This window comes from Schistocerca serialis, chromosome 7 (genome assembly GCF_023864345.2).
Source record: "Schistocerca serialis cubense isolate TAMUIC-IGC-003099 chromosome 7, iqSchSeri2.2, whole genome shotgun sequence".
Taxonomy (NCBI): domain Eukaryota; kingdom Metazoa; phylum Arthropoda; class Insecta; order Orthoptera; family Acrididae; genus Schistocerca; species Schistocerca serialis.
In genome coordinates this window covers 93236734-93249476 of record NC_064644.1, presented here as the reverse complement: position 1 = coordinate 93249476, position 12743 = coordinate 93236734, and the positions used below count along the sequence as shown (strand labels likewise).

The 12743-nt window shown below is 38.0% G+C and overlaps 1 protein-coding gene across 1 annotated transcript in view; it reads right to left on the bottom strand.

The window, feature by feature from the left end:
* The window catches only part of LOC126412379 (odorant receptor coreceptor-like), a 242640-nt gene that overhangs the window by 29693 nt on the left and 200204 nt on the right, over window positions 1-12743 (bottom strand). The window lies entirely within an intron of this gene.

Here is a 12743-nt window from a genome sequence, read left to right as displayed (position 1 = left end):
AAACTTCCAAGTCAGTGCAAACAAAAGATCTGATAATATATGTCACATATCTTGATAATCGCAGACTCACTCATCAAAACCTATAGATGCAGTAGCAGTAAAGTGCGTGCCTGCAAACCAAGATGTTGCGGGATTGAGTCTCGGTCAGATCACTGTTTTTTCAGTCTTCTTTCTAACATAGCCTTCATCTCTCAAACAAAATAAAGAGTCGCCAGAAACAACATGTGGTTCAGATTCCACCTTAAAACCATAGTTACGCTTTTTCCAGTTGGATATCTGAGGTAGTTTAGGGAGACACAAGTCGCCAAATTGGTGTCCAGCAGAAAGACTTGCACCAGGCCACTGAGCCATATGAAATTATTATTATTATTATTTCTTTCCTTTCTCAGACATTATGTCTGGTTTATTATTATTATTATTATTATTATTATTATTATTATCATCATCATCATAATCATCCCCTAATAGCATGAGTCCTGCTTCTTGTTTTGCTGTCTTGCCTTTTCTTTCACCTCATCTTACATGTGTGTCTATTTTATGTAACCTGTTCTAGATTATTTCATAATTAGCATTAGCAGTTGCAGTTTTACATGCTGTTTAGTCAAACATTATTTCACACTTTTTCTGTAGTACAAAGAAAGGTGATTGTAACAGAATAATATTAAGTATGAAGTAATTATATATAAAAACAAAGATGAGGTGACTTACCGAACAAAAGCGCTGGCAGGTCGATAGACACACAAACAAACACAAACATACACACAAAATTCAAGCTTTCGCAACAAACTGTTGCCTCATCAGGAAAGAGGGAAGGAGAGGGGAAGACGAAAGGAAGTGGGTTTTAAGGGAGAGGGTAAGGAGTCATTCCAATCCCGGGAGCGGAAAGACTTACCTTAGGGGGAAAAAAGGACAGGTATACACTCGCACACACGCACATATCCATCCACACATACAGACACAAGCAGACACAAAATTCAAGCTCTCGCAACAAACTGTTGCCTCATCAGGAAAGAGGGAAGGAGAGGGGAAGACGAAAGGAAGTGGGTTTTAAGGGAGAGGGTAAGGAGTCATTCCAATCCCGGGAGCGGAAAGACTTACCTTAGGGGGAAAAAAGGACAGGTATACACTCGCACACACGCACATATCCATCCACACATACAGACACAAGCAGACAAATATGTCTGCTTGTGTCTGTATGTGTGGATGGATATGTGCGTGTGTGCGAGTGTATACCTGTCCTTTTTTCCCCCTAAGGTAAGTCTTTCCGCTCCCGGGATGGGAGTGACTCCTTACCCTCTCCCTTAAAACCCACTTCCTTTCGTCTTCCCCTCTCCTTCCCTCTTTCCTGATGAGGCAACAGTTTGTTGCGAGAGCTTGAATTTTGTGTGTATGTTTGTGTTTGTTTGTGTGTCTATCGACCTGCCAGCGCTTTTGTTTGGTAAGTCACCTCATCTTTGTTTTTATATATAATTTTTCCCACGTGGAATGTTTCCTTCCATTATATAAGTATGAAGTAAGTCGCGTAACATATACTGTGTGCAGGTGTTTGTTTTTGTGTGAGTACACATTAAATGGTAGGTCTGGAATACGAGAAAACAGCAAGATGTGAAGACAAATAAACAGCTTCACCTACTGTTGGTGGAGCCTTTTACATTTTGACATTGTGGCTTGGCAGTGGCTTCACCGTCAAAGAGCCAACCACATTCTGCAAGAATGAAAACAAAAGACAGGGTGGTTTTGTACAAGTGAAATATATTGTGAACTGGTTTGTTATATTGATCCTTCAAAGCGTTTGTCATATAAAAAGATTGTATTCTACTCGAATTCACGAGTCACACTAATGATTTGTACAACCGTTGAAGAAAATATATATTTGTAAAAGAAAAGTAGTGGATATGCTTTTTCGTGATATGAGTAGATGTTATCTTCTTTTGTTCCAATAACAGCTGTATTGCTACACATGTGATTTCAGAGGCACTGATTACCAAGACCTCTACTTCAAGAGGATCAACTATGATGAAAGAAGAAGGTAAATACATCAGATATTACGTTGAGTTATGGATCTCATGAAGTGTTCTGGTGCAGCGTCGAAGTGGGCCAGCAGCTACATAAAACCCTAAACCAACAAGAAAAAACATTTCACACTGTGATATGGCAGTCAGTACTAATATTATAAATGCGAAAGTAACTCTGTTACTTTTTCAGTGTCGAACCACTGAACTGGTTTTGATAAAATTTGGTGTAGAGATAGCTTGAACTCTGAGGAAGAATATAGGTTATTTTAGAAAGTGTGCAGTACAACATACTTATTGATTTGAAGAATATAACGTGAAATATGGAACAATAATTACGCTTTAAAAAAGGTATTTACTCTTTCACTTTTGAATTTTGTCATATTTTTGAAAATGCTTTTATTGTTTGTTATGTCCTACATAATGCAATTCAGCGTAGTCAATACAGTACTTTACGTGTTTAATTCATAGTCCCATACTAATGTCAGTCACAAACCCATCGCATTTTAGCTGGTGAGTGTCGTGCATCACTTGTGAGTTCTTCACTGCATTCAGTTTTGTGTGAACAACTTGTGGTCGTGTAGTTAGCATTGCTTTTTCTCAAAAACAGCATCCCGCATTCAGTTCCCACCCGGGTCGGCTTTTTCTTCCCTGCTCGTGTCCAGATGTGTGTGTTACCACCACTACCACTATCATTATCAACATGCAAGTCACCAAAATCATGTTAAATAAAAATACTTGCACCTAGCTCTCAAACTTTCCAACTGTGATCCCCCAGAAAATAAAGCCCCACACACATTTCATTTCATTTTACTGATACACAAGTGCAATCATGGATAACAATTAGAATACAATGCTTATACAATCTTCAACGTGTTAAATACATGTCGATCCATGGTTCCATATTAATATTATCAGTGCTGTTTTTCTGGGGGAACGCTGGGGGATGTGTACCCCTAAACTTTTTCGTCGACAAAGTAATTTTTTTACAATGTTGAGAACTTTGAAGAGTGCCAAAGATTTATTTCACGGACATAAATTTTTTATGTAATTTTTCCGTGTTGGTAATTGCAATATGAACGATATCAGTGCACTTTTTGGTGGGAAAAGCGATGTCATTGACTTTTCAAGCATTTCGAAGCTGCAGCAACTGTTCTCGACAACTGAATTGCTGGCAGCCAGTTCGACAAGCATGTAGTGCCCTCGCCTGCTAATAGTGAGCGATGGTAGTGCTAAATGGGTATGTGTACACTCACCAAACGCTGAGTCTCTATGGTCCCGCTACCATGATGATGTTGATGACATAATGGCTAAAAGCGGACAGGTGGTATCCAATGTTCAGTTATAAGTAATTTTTGCTACATTATATCCAATGTCGGAGTACCCTCAAACTTTTTTTTAGAAAAAAAAAAAAAAGCACTGAATATTATAAATGTGAAAGTAACTCTATCTGCTACATTTTCATGACTAAACCACTGAACCAATATCCACGAAATTTGTTGTGAGATAGCTTGAACCCTAATGAAGAAGATAAGCTACATTATAATGTGTGTAGTACAAGATATTTATTGATCTGAAGAATATGGCACAATTACGGAAAACTATGTAATCTTTGAAAAAGATACTTACTTCCAGCAATTTTGAACTTTATCATAGCTGCGCAGATGCTTTTATTGGTTGATATGTTTTATGAAATATGACTCAATGTAATCAATACAATTCTGGTTCAATTCTTAAGGTATTTAATCCATACTTCTCTGTTAATACCAATATTATTAATTGCAAAAGTAACTCAATCTGTTATGTTTTCATGATTGTACCACTGAACCGATTCTGATGGTATTTGATATAAAGATAGCTTAAATCCTGAGGAAATGTATAAGCCACATTAAAAAGTTGTACCTTCCTGAGTATTACCAGTGTTTTTAAATATGGTGTATGTGAATGGCATGCAGATGACACTGGTGCAGTTGTCGGTGACACTAAAGTGTCTATAGATAGATCATTCCATGACAGTGTAAATCCAATGTTGTTGTGCACGTGGTTTATGATGATGTGTTCTTACACCACCTGTCATAACTGGAGAGTTTTCGTGGACATACAACAGTAGAATTGGACAGTAAGCATGAGAGCCATATTTAAAACTATTACTACAAGCCTCGCAAACATAAGTGTGATTTACTGCACAGTTCTAAGAGAGCTCAAGCCGCAAAAGTTACTTGATTCCAAGTAACCTCAGAGCTTTCTCACATTTACCAAATCTTGGATGTAGAGCGTCAGATGGTCTTCAGAGCTACAAAGACATTAGAACAGCCACAAGCTCATTGCATTTTAGACATTGATCATCATGTGTCCTGTACAGCTTCCAAGACTTTTGAAGACTTACAATGCCGGTGTCATTTAAAGGCTGTATGGTAAACAGTGTGTCATACCTTTACATGTGGAACGTTGGAGGCTTTTGGTGAGATTGCATTTGACGATGATCCATTAACCGACTATGTCAATCATAAGTTAGTCGTCAAAGGGGGATGGAGCAAAACAGCAGTGAAGCAAAAATGTAGGCACCATTACACAATAAAATGGAAGGGAGAAACAATTGGTATGTGTTACTGTGTTGGCAAAATCTCACATCCAGTACTAGGTGAGCCAGAGAAATCACTTGAAACTACTTCTGCATGAATGTAATGAATTGAGGCAGTTTTTAAATATAATTATAAAATATAGTGCACTTTCTGATTCGACGCACAGTAAAATAATAGAAACGCATTTATTACATGTCTACATACTGGTCCTGCGTACATTTCTTTATCCACGTTTCTATAGCACTATACATAGACATCTCGTGAAATTACTAATGTGCTTACTCACCATCACTCATTATAGCAAAATTACTAAAATGCAAGTTTTCATTCAGGGTGTATACGACCTGAGACAACCGATAGATCTGGAAAAAAACCAGAAATTTTGACATCTGGAAAAAAATCCGGGAATTTTGTCATCTGGAAAAAATCCGGGAATTTTTTAGAATTCTGGGAATTTTTCATTGCTTTAGTTTTCTGTTAAATTTTTGTAATTTTGAATGGTAAGAACCGATACTCTAACAAAGTATATTACTGTATCCCACTACTGCAGAATAATACTTTAACAATAAAACATAAACAAGAGAAAAAATCGAAAATAACTTAAATTGCAAAGGAAATGCCCCATATACGACGACGACACACAGTGCTCATGCAAGCGTCTGCCAACAGCAAAATGTGTCAAAGGCTTTAGAAATACTATGCAATGCTTCATTACAACAAATTGCCTCCAATGTGCGTGAAGTCACAATTGTTAACATTAGATTCATTTTAGCAGTTACGAGCAGGCGCATGCGCAGTTGAGTCTCGTTTGAGTAGTAGATTCTCCCGCTTCTAGCTACAGGAATGTGGCTGTTGGCTGTGCAAGCAGTCACAGCAAGCAGCTAGGGGGTGCCAAATTCATATTCTTGAGGAAAAAAAAAACTTGTTTCACAAAGTGCCTAGCATCCAGCGCACGCTAATCTATCGATTATTCATATGATTTTGAAACACATCCCTGTTCGTTTTTGAACACATTTTAAGTTGATTTCTGAATGAATCGTAAGTTGATTTTTGAATGCATGCATAGTGTACGTGATGTCTCTGTCAGGAGAATCCTCGTCGCATCTAGAAATAAACTTTCTGCAGACAAACGGGGATGGAGCTATACGAGCTGAGCAGAGTAAAGCTGAACGGATGAATGCCAATGCTGTCTGATTATGTGGTTGATTGGGTTTGCGAATGATCAGCGTTGTTATAATTACTAGCGAAATCTATAGATTCAGACTACCGGAATTGAAATAAAGACTAACAGGAATAACAGGTGAGAAGGATTACGTATTATCTTCTTGGTGTATCCAAGAAAATGAAATTGTGGCAGAAAATTTTTGGCCAGATCGCTACATTAGTAATGACCAGTTGTACAGTGCCCGGCTAGTAGCTGTTTAAGTTCTATTCTGGAAGTAACACAGAATACATGTTGTATGAACATGTAACAACACCTAACCAGAGAAGAATCGCGAGATAACTAAACCTGTGATTCTGGCAGGGTTAGTGAAGTTAATCTGCGAACAAATTTTGACAATGGCAGGAACAGCTACAGTATTGGTGATGACAAGACAGTTTGTTAGAACGAGGAAGGAGAAGAAACGGGGACATCACACAAACTATGAAAGAATAAGACAATTCCAAATTTATATAAAAATTTTCGTAATACTACTTTTCGATGTCATGCTTGAGAAACTGGTGTGTGTGAATGAAATGTGAAACTACTTCCTAACATACAGCTTTTTTGCTTGTACTAGGCCAAATAGGCATTTGATATTGGTACTTCGTGAATTATATTCTGTTGTGTTATAAAAATGACCATTTGTGCCAAGATAGTCTCATTTATTTGGTGTGTGTTGCAAAATTGCTGCAATATTAGAAAGGCCTATTTTATTTTATCTAGCAGACAGTGACAAAATAGATATAATCAGATCAAGAAACCACACCAGTTTTGGGTGTTATTTGTATTAACAGCTTTTTCAGCATTAGATAATGACATTTCAATTTTTCGTGTAGCAAAACGTTTGACAAACTTTGATGAGGTAATACATTGTTTCGCACAAAAGAAAGCATGCCATGTAAAGCTGTAGCAAGAATAGACAGAAAAAAAATGCTAGGAGCTAAGGATTGAAGAAATGTATACTTTCTTGCTTGTCTCTTGTCTTTATTGGTTTTATGTATCCTATATTTAATTTTATGTCACACAGAAAAGCAAGTTATTAGCTCATAGGCAATAAAGGGTGCAAATTTTCTGAAGTTTTCTTGTTCTCCCAATTACAAATAATCCTATCCGCTATTAATTTTTTTAAAGAGGGGCAGGCTGTCAAACTGGCTGACTGGGAGCAGGAGAGGCACCACAGGACATTTCAGTTTCCACTGTCCTGAATATAGTTTGATGGCATCCATTACAAAACATACACGTTTAAATTCCACGGAGCGAAATACAGTGACGTGCGATAGAAGAATGCTGTATGAAGAGGTATGGCATTGCACTTTGGCAAACTTAAGACCAAATAACATGTCTTACATTTCCTCAAACACATATGTTTTATGTTTCAGACTTTCAGAAATATGTGAACTACAAGATGAACATATTTTTGAGAATTCAATTTTTTTAGTATTGACCTGGTTAGCAAATCTCGTAGATCCGGGGCTGATGCGCAGAGCAGTCTGAGCTATAATGGTTAGTCTCCATGTGACCAATGTTTACATTTAGTGATTTTACTGTTTATCTGTGGCCTGGAACTATCAAGTGAATTAAAATACATTCACATAATAGTGGAAGGCTAACATATGTTTTTAGTTTCAGACTTTATTTTATTTCCACCTTTCTGATAGTCAAGCATTAATTGCCTTGCAGAACAGTGAAGTTATTTTTGTCTGTTTGCTAAAGAAATTTGACTTTTATTAATCCTTTTCCGCAGAGGCAATCAATGTATTTCAAATGAAATGTTTAATTCCACAGTACTGGCTAGTTTCAACTGTTCGCTGCATTTCAAGTGCACGTTTTCATCTTCTAGCATGTATGGCATTATTCCATAATAAAGAACCAAACATGGTATAATACAGTACCGGTGCTCCAAGAAAATTTACACCCTGAAACCCACACTGAAAAGCTTAATATCATGTCGAGGTCTACTTCATTGGTAATCAGGACATACAAATGTACACTTTAAGTATGCACTTTGAATGTGCACATTTTAGTATAGTTCACGAAATTCTGATGCTCTTTGAGTATCCTCTGATGTCTTGTTTCTTTTGTGACATAATGTATGATATGTCAATGTTTTACACGTACGTACCTACGCGCTTCCTACGTCATGGCAGCTTCACAAGTGGGGTGGCACCTGTTACCTGGTGCTCTCTGGCAACTTCTAAAACGAACCTATTTCTAACATGTCGCGGGAAAATATAGCGAATGGTGGTTTGAAAAGAGTTACTTTCTAAGTAAATAACCTTTTATGTAAGTTGAACTTTGTGCGAGAATTTACCAAGAATTTCTTAAATCACAGAGCGTTTGACTCTCATTTAAAAATCAACTCTTTGATGACAAGACATTTAGAAGAATTTCAAACCCTGAAGATCAGACATTTATGTCAATATTAAAAATTTTACACGCACATTTGTGTGATATATCTTAAAGTGTAACACGTGCAAAAAAGATCAACATTATATGCGAAAACTTAGCATCTCTTGCAGCTGATTAACCTTAGAGACCAGTAATATATGTGAAAGCTTTGCTTTTCTTGTAGCAACACTACGTATATTAATTTAAACTATTAACTTTCCGTGATTGTGCGTTCGTTCTACTTAACATTGATGTTGCTGTTGGCTGACTACATCACCTGTCCTGTGCTCTCAATATCCGCTGTCATTGGCAGCGAGATCACGTGACAGGGCCTATGACTGGCCTACAAAAGCGCATCGCTTCGGAAAGTAACATGTGGTGTTTGGTGGAATTCCAATGTATACTTTCTTAATACAAAAATACGCAGCATACACATTGCTGCACATCAAAGATATTTCCAGAACATGTCTTATTTTTTTCACTGAGTTTCATTTTCTAAAGTGCCGGGAAATTCTAAGCCCATGTGTAAAACCATACCCATTCAAAGGATTGATAAGTTTTGCAATTCCAAGGGAAAATATACTGTCACTAAACACAGAAAAAGTGTATTTTCACCCAGGAGAAAGTGTATTTTTAGTTGGGAAATCTGGGAAAAATCCGGGATCTTTTTCCTTGTCCGTGTATACATCCTGTCATTGTATTGTACTTGAACAAAATGTACACCTTTTACTTCTATCCACATGCCACATGCCCCATGCCCCTCTCTGTGGGCCCCTGGAACATGGCTGATGTAGTGTGTGAGAGCGTATTGAAAAGTAATGCCTCCGAATTTTGTGTGTGTAAATTCTTAAAGTTCTCTAAATAAAACAAACTTTATTAAGATTTTACATTGTTACTCTTTGTGTCTACTTATTGTTTTATGAAAATAGTCCCCCTGGTAACAAATATGTTTCTCCCAATGAGAGACCAGTTTATTGATGCCGCCACTGAAGACTGTTTGCCTGTGGGGGTGGAGCCACGTCATCTCTGCTTGCAATGCTTCATCACTATTAAAGGGAAGTCCTAAAAGGTGTTCTTTAAGATTTGGAAACAGGTGAAAATTGGATGGGGCCAAGTTGGTACAGTAAGGAGGGTGATCGATGACAGTGAATCCCAGGTGTCAGATTGTTGCGGATGCCGCAGCACGCATGTGTGGTCTGGCATTGACATGCTCATGGATAAGGTGCTCACCATGCATGACTAAACCCATCGAATTCGTGCTTTCATTTTTCGGAGGTCTTGATGTACCTTGCAGTGTTAATGCTGTTGCCTTTAGGCATCAATTCCAAGTGCAACATGCTTTGAACATCCCAGAACTCTATTGGGACGACTTTGCCTGCTGATGGCATCACCTTGAACTTTTTGGTGTCTTGTTAAGGAATCCATCACACTCACACTTAAAAACACACACGAAATTATTGACAGACGTCGAGTGAGCGTTTGAGGCACCCACTGTGCACACAGTTTTCTCTGCCGCAGGTGTAGCCTGTACACAGTCTTGTGATAAGCAACACTTACATGAAAGCCGTGTCTGTGTTATCTGATGATTTTTTCTGATGTGTTCATCCACTCAGTTCTGATTAGTCTCGTCTGTTGCCTTACGCTGTTGTCCACTCTGAGCTCTGTCACACACTTAGGTTAGCACCACGGTTTCCTTCATTGCAAGCACGAGTAGCCCAGTGTCACGCATTATTGATGTTGATATAATCATCACCATGTATAGCTTTCATTCTTCTATGGATATCAATTGGAGGCATTTTCTACGGTAGAAACTTGATAACAGTGCACTGTTTCTTCACACACCAGCATATTTAAGTTACACACTGCCATGATGCATGATAACAGTTCGAAGCTCTCTAACAGCAGAGGGTTGCAACTCGTGTCAGCAAAGTGGGAAAGTCAGCTGAGTAATATCAATGGCGTGTAATATGTAGAGTCACCAGCTTTGGCAAAGTGTGAAATTGCAAAATTTTTCTGAAATTTTACAAATTTTGCTCAACCTTTAAGCAAAATAGTGAAATAATTAATGAAATTGTGTGGAATCACATCATGTGAAATTAATGGTGGAAATTCAATTTGAGCTACAGCAATCGATTTTGAATACCAGTAACCATCAGTTCTACACCCCTTTGATATATATTGATATTTTGTATCATATTGCGTACTGCTAACTACAATTCCCGCCCAAGACATTTAGCAGTGTCCCAGCGCATTACTTGATGTGGCCGTGTATTGAGTGTTGGAAATTGTTGTTGATCGCCGGTGCATTCGGTCTCATATTTTGCAATTTGTCTGCATGCTGGAGTTTATTAATACGGTAGTGACAGTTTTTCTTGATAAAAAGAATTTTTATCAGAAGGATGTTACATGTTTGACAATACTAGAAAGATAGATACTCACGTGTAAATACAGCAACATGCAAATTGAGTGGCAGAGAAAGGACACATGCCTAAAACATACTAATGACAGTTCTTGTCATAAGTATAGCAAGAAGAATGTGCTGATGATGACAAGTGTCAAAAGCGAAGTTAATATCACAGATGTCAGAGCAGTGACAAAACGAGTGAGAACTGATAAAGAAGAATTCATTTTATCAACTCCAGCTTTCATTGAAACTGCTATTCCACTTGAAAAAGTTGATCATCCAGAGCTGAGAGTGTGGATGAACAAAGATGTATCAGATTTATGTAATATTACACAATTTTGATGGGAAGAAATACTGCTTTAACTTAACATTGGTGCCAGTTTGATTGCATGGCTTCAGATCAGCAATTTTTCTAGTGTTACTAAAAATACATGGATGTGGTTTTAAGTAATGAAATGTAGCTGAGAGGGAAGATAATTCCTTCGTGCTTGCTCAGAACCAACCCTCCTGCTCCTACAGTTATTATTACTTTTATAGAAAGAATGAGGTCGAGTCTTTGTGGATCAGCAAAATTCAGGCTTTTCTGCGCTGCCAACTGCCACACACCAGAATTGTAAAATGTAGAAATGGTGACGTACTCACCCTAACCAATCTGCCAAACATCAGAATTTTATAATGTTTACAGTGTGAAGTTTTTGGATGATGTATCGAAGTTGGCAACTCTCTATTTACATATGTGCAAGTTGGCAGCAACGACATGCAGTCACTAAGGTATGTTGGTAATCAGAAGCCCGTAATAGAAACAATCCCTGTGAGTAATGTTGGTAGTGAGAGGTTGTTTTCAACATATTGTTATATGATGTCTGCAGGAGAGTGGTTCCAACTCCCAGTAATATGGACGTCATGTTGTTTATTATCAGACTCAAGTGATTATGTACAGTGCCATTATATTTATTTCAGAAGGGGCAAGCAAGAGAGCAAAAACCTCATTCAAAAGCTGTGCTTGAGAGGGTGGCTGGAACTGCTAGTTATTCCAGTCACACAATAAAGAGAATGAAGGAGAGGGAAAGCACAACTACAAGTATTTCCCAAAGGTTCACTACTTCATGAATGATGTGGAAGAAGGGAAAAAAAGTTATATTTAGGTAATACTGACAATCAGCTTGTCAGGGGACTGACACACAATATTGATGTGACACACAATTCTCATTTTTACACAGACAGTTCACAGTAAGCAAAATGTGTTCCACTACATTTTTTTTGTTTTATGAGACTTGTCTTTTGGCAGTGTCTGGTTGGACTTCTTGTGCTTATGTTGATGTGTTGTGATTGCAAGTATTTCAATTTGGTACTCTAGAGAGAAACTATTGACTATGGACACCTATATTTTTTGAATTACTGATTGTATTGATGTAACATGTTAACACGAACATTTGCAGACTCAGGTGCTGTAGCTTACAAGTTAGGCGAGATTCGCATTTGTGCGTGGAGTCAGCTATTCAATTGCGCCCCCATTCAACACACGTGGCCATCTGCAATGAAGTAGCCCCTCACTACCATTGTATCATACCCTATCATACCATTTGTGCAGATACAGCTCGAGTTATTTTGTGCACACACTACTCATGAGCTTCATTCAGTCCTGTCAAGAAATTGTCAGGCTCAAACCATTAAGAAGCAGGTGTGCTTTTGAGCACAATGTTGAATTTGTTGATTGCTCTGAGTAGTTGGACACCATTAGCTTGGAGCTTAAGTCGTTATGTTGAGTTAGCTCATTTCCAGTTCTCATGATTTCCTCTCGCAGATAATTACTCTCAACTGGGTGCTTCTCTATAACTTCTGTTGTGCTTTCTACCTTACAAATTAGTGGCTATACGTGTGAGCTCTTGTTTCCTGTCATAAGGCCACATGACACATTCAGCAAGTCATGTGTGTTTGCTGGTAGTTTCAGCTACTTATCAGTAAAGATGCACATCGGCACTTTACATGGCTCTTGAAACAGGTGTTTGTGATAGAATGCTGCAATAAATGCTGCATCTGGTTCTGGGTATTTGTAGTGTTCCAACAGCCAAGTGGACTCTGGCTATAAGTGTTTCCTGGTCTGGTATCTGTGTGAATGTCATTTACTGCTGTATATTTATGATCTGCTTTCT